This window comes from Pteropus alecto, unplaced genomic scaffold (assembly GCF_000325575.1).
Source record: "Pteropus alecto unplaced genomic scaffold, ASM32557v1 scaffold252, whole genome shotgun sequence".
Classification (NCBI taxonomy): domain Eukaryota; kingdom Metazoa; phylum Chordata; class Mammalia; order Chiroptera; family Pteropodidae; genus Pteropus; species Pteropus alecto.
The window spans coordinates 104,172-109,048 of NW_006432449.1; the positions used below are offsets into that span (position 1 = coordinate 104,172).

General features: G+C 37.6%; 1 protein-coding gene across 1 annotated transcript in view; it reads right to left on the minus strand.

Moving 5' to 3' along the window:
- PLS3 (plastin 3) overlaps positions 1–571 on the minus strand; it is a 93,849-nt gene extending 93,278 nt beyond the window's left edge. Inside the window, exon 1 of the mRNA XM_006907302.3 lies at positions 427–571. The gene's annotated coding sequence lies outside the window, so the exon portion shown is untranslated. The remainder of the gene's footprint in view (positions 1–426) is intronic.
- Between the last annotated feature and the right edge of the window lie 4,306 nt (positions 572–4,877).

Here is a 4,877-nt window from a genome sequence, read left to right on the forward strand (position 1 = left end):
GGTGGGGGTGGGGGTGGGAGGTGGCAGCAGCTGGAGAAGGACAGAGGGAAGTTAGGCGTTCAGTTTCCACTTCGGGGCCACGGCCACGGAAGGGAAGAAGTCCTTGGGCGTCAAGGACTTCAGCCCAAGTTGGTAACAAGTTAAGGGCCACTAAAAAAGCACCATCTCTATAGCAAATAGTAGAAAACATAACTTGCGGCGAGTGCTGGTCTTGGGGAACACTGTCCCCTCCACCTATCCGGGATAGGAATGATCGCTTTGGCGCCCAAGGGCTAGGGCTGACATTTCTCCAGCCCACCTTTCTGCCCCCTGTTCCAGGGCATGTTCAAGCAGAGGTTCTCGGAGATGCTCTCCCCTGGACCCAATCCTGCCCACGCCCAGGCACCCCACTACCTTCACACTCTCCCGTGCCGATAAAGCACTTACATAAAGTCTCAGGGTACCGGATCTGGCCCAACAACCTCCGACCGACGCGCTCAAACAACTTCTGTCTCTCGGAATCTTTGCGGCTGTGGTTCTAAAGCCGGACTCCCTCCCCTCCCGCCAGCCCTCCGCCCCTCGGCCGCCACCATTGGCTCCGGTGGTACTTGCAGGCGGCCTGGGAACCAGGAAGGGGATTGGGCCACGAGTCTGTCACATCAACTGGGTGGGGAGATGGGAGATAATGATCCGGATGGGCGCCTAGGAGGGATGGGGATTGGAATTGTGCGGTGGGGAACGGAGATTGGTTCCCTGCGCCTTCTTCTGTTTCTCCCTGGCTAAGAGATTAGAAAAGTTCACAGTGCCTGGCTCAGAATACCTGTTCAAAAAAATCTTGTGGAATAAATGAAAAGATAGGGATGTCGGGAATGAGAGTTTGAACGCCACCAAGCCGCTATTTAAGTATATTGAGGGTACGATTTTTCCCTGGAATCGTGAAGAGAATCTCATCCTGGGAAGGGGCATTTCTAGTAGTTTCGTTTGATCCAATCAGCCCAGGTGCGGAACGACGCAGAGGGAAAACTGAAGCAATCTTCCCTAAGTAAGTTTGGGGATCAGAATACCGACAGGACGAGGCTCCAATACTTTAGGCTTCGTGCCAAGTAAAATGTTGACCAAAATCACCTGTTTGATATGTTTGTCCATGCGGAAGGGATGGTGGAAGTGACGTGTTTCCACTCGTTTGACTAGTTTCCCTTCACCAGAGAAAATTGGGAGACATGCTCCGGCTTCCCAGAGTACCTTCACTTCTCTTTTGCCCACGAGATTGCCTCCAAGTCATAGCTGACATTTTTCATTAGCATTCGTGAAGATGTCCCCCTCCTTATCTGCATTCCGATCCTTTTGCTCACTCCAGGTCCAAAATCAGCTCCGAAGGCCAGAATTTGAGGGATTCTCTAGGGTCAGGTCAAGACATTGGCTTCTGGAACAGCTGTAGAAAACAACGTCTGAGGCCTTTCCTGTTCCAAACGGAACCATTTTGTTCAGGAAATGTGTGCTTGGACATTTTTAAAAAGAATTTAAAATTGGTTCAATTACATCCCATTTTACATTCATTTTTGAAAAAATGCGAAATTAAGAGTGGCCTGAAAAATTAAATGCTCTTGTAAAATAACCTCTCTCCCCTACACACACTTCATCTGCTGTTATAAATTACTTTAGAGAAATTAACCTGCAGTCAGTGCCAGGACTTCTTAAATGGGAAGAAGTTGGGGAGTTCATATACTGCCTAAAGGCTAGACAAGCAAAGAAGAGCTTAGCACTGGGAAAAAGCCTCGTTAAATATTAATTAATGATTAACCAACTGTAAGAACTTAGGAAAGGCACAGGAAGGTGAAAAAGGAATGAGAGGGCAATCATGCTTTCAGAAACATTAAATTTCTGTTATGACAGATTTTGTACTAGGCCAGGTTCAGGTCAGCACAAAAATACCAATTTCAACTTGTTAGGCTGACCATGCAGTTCTTGCTACATACATTTACAATAGGCTCCAAAATGAGATTTCTGGTTTTCAATAACTGGCCCCGGGGGTGTTTTCCGGAATTCTTTACACAAAATTTCTAGCTACACTAAATATGGTACTTCAGTTTTCTACCTTTTATGGTGTCTGTAAGTCACTACTGAAGAGTTTCCATCTGCTTTTAAATTTAAATTTACAGATTTAGCAGTAGCATAAAAGGACTCTGCAAGCTAAGTTTTCAAATACAGATATATTTGTCTCAATTACTTAATTTGATATTCTAGTTTAGTTTTCAAGTTGTAGAATTTAATAAGTCAAAATATAAAGAATTTTATGCATGTGCTATTTATACTTTCCTGTTTCTTATTAGGAAAAAGCTTATGTAAAAGCCCTACTTTAATAAGTCTTCATTCACCAATAACACTGAAGATGTTAGAGTTCAGCAAGAGGTTTTTTTTGGGGGGGGGCAAGAAATGTCACTTTTATGGAAGTTCAGTGGTCCATAGTTTCAAAGTTGCAGGATGCCCAAGTGGTGGAACTACTTCTCATTGCCTCAGTAGTTTCCGAAAAATACAAGACACTTTAAACACAGAAGCACCTATTGAGGTGCTAGTTGAGATTCCTATTTAACAAGCTCAACAAATATATTCTAGGTAGAACTTTATTTTAATGATTACTATTAAGATAGGCATTTTGATGTAACTAGGCCACCTTTGTGTTGCCTATATTTTAAAAGGCCTTTCCAAAGATTAGTGTTTTCTCAAAGAAAGGAGCCTCAGACTGAACCTCTATTCAAACTGCATTTTCTTTCTGATCTTTCATACTGTCAAATTTAACTCATACAGGATCACTCACAAAGTAAACCCAGATTTAGTAGTTTAGTCTTCAGGGTCCCTTCTACTTGCTTGTAGGCAGATTATAGGCTCTAATTCATTTGAATAGCAACTTGCATAGCACCTGGCACCTAAGAGTTAGGTAAATGTTTGTTGATCTAATGGTTATTTTATGGTTCTATTCTTGTAAAAATAAAAACCAAAAAACCTATATATATATAGGTCTCTCACAAATGCTGTGAATCAATAGCCTAAAAGTTTTTTCCCATTACTTCCATCTCCAAATTTCAATCCCATGGGCCTTTGTAATAAATAACTTTAAATCAATATCACAAAAATTTGAAAACCATTTCAATAAGCACATCCTCCCTTTCTTGGCTTTTTTACCTGTAGCTCCACCCAATAATCTAGCCAGCCCAGTTCACAATTTATCATGTGCAATAGCATAAAGGGACTCTGCAAGCTAAGTTTTCAAGTACAGATAGTGTGAGTATTTTTTTTCTTGAAAATTTTCTAGGGTAAATTATTTGTTTCCTTTTGTCCATTTTAGAGCCCCCTATTTATTGTCTATTAAATGTGATTTAGCTACACAACCATTATAAGTAAGAAATCAAGAATCTTGATTAATTCAATACTAAATAATTTCTTCTAGTTCATCTGTTTCCTCAATGTCTAAATGTATAATTGTGTGCCAATCTATTTTAATTAATTGTTTCTTAATTTGTCAGCTTTCTAGGAACCAATCTAGTTTTCTTTTCTCTTATGATTTATATGATAATTCTATTTGATGTTATAATATTTTAGATTCTGGAACTGATACTCCATTCCCCTTTTTATTTAATATGTTACATCTTGTTAAAAATACAATTTACTAGCCACAGAAAATAGTAACAATTTTTTTTTATTAATTAAATGTGATTTTAAATGTTTCTTTTATCCTTAAAATATTGGGCATGGAGGAAATCTTGGTAGACTGGGAAAATTCTCAAAATTTTTAGATCCAGAATATGAACATTTGGATAGTTATTTTCATTGTTTACTGAGTGAGAAATGTTTTCACGTTTCCAACTCAAAATGTACACATATATTAACACATGAATGTTAATTTCTTGAATAGGCTCTTTCAAATATTTTTCAAACCTCAGATGTTACTATCAATCTAAATGTCTGAAAAAGCATTCCAATTATTTAACAAACGCATTTTAATAAAGAAATTATTGTGACGTGTCCAAGTGTACTTTCAGATTTTTACTTGATAAAAAAAATAAAAGACAAAAAAATTAAATGATGTCTTTACTGAGATTAAGACATATTTGATTAATGTTAACCTTCTATTATGTACAGCCAATGAAGGTCATGTATCATCACTGGAAAAACTCAAAATTAAAATGTTTTCCCCTTTTTCTGTCTGTTAAATATGTGATTAGTCGACAATATTCTTTTAAGTGCCTATTATGTTTTCAGCATTGAATTAAGTATTATATGCAACACAGAAAAATTATCATTTTAACACACATGGAATTAGTAGTCTAATAACAATTCAATAGCAAAACCAACATATATAAAATAATGAGAAAACAATTCAAGGTAATATATAAGGGAAACTGTAGGAATTCTGAAAAGAATGAGGATTTTAAGCTGAAACAATCAAAAGAGACATGAAGATTGCTTCGATCTCATCTATTTAATCTATTTAAAATAAAATATTTGTTATACTTACTTTAGATATTGAAAAGACTTCTAAATCTTGATTTATAATGATTAAACTACAAGTAATAGAAGGTCTTTCTTTTGGTTACAGCAATTCTGACAGTTACTTGAGATACAGCCATATTAATCTCCCCCCATGAGGTTTATACACTAACTGACACATGTCAGTTTGTTTTTAGAGAAAAAAAAAACATGACTGTAAACTACAGGGCAAAGTAGGTGAGTGCACTGGCCTACATACATATCTTGACTCCACCATTTTGTGTGTCTGGGTTATAAAGGCATTCATTTGGAGGAATATTCAACTTAAATCTTTATTAGAATGCAATTTCAAATACTAGAGGTTTCCTCACTATTGTAGTAGGGAATCTAAATACTCCACTGTTGGATATGGA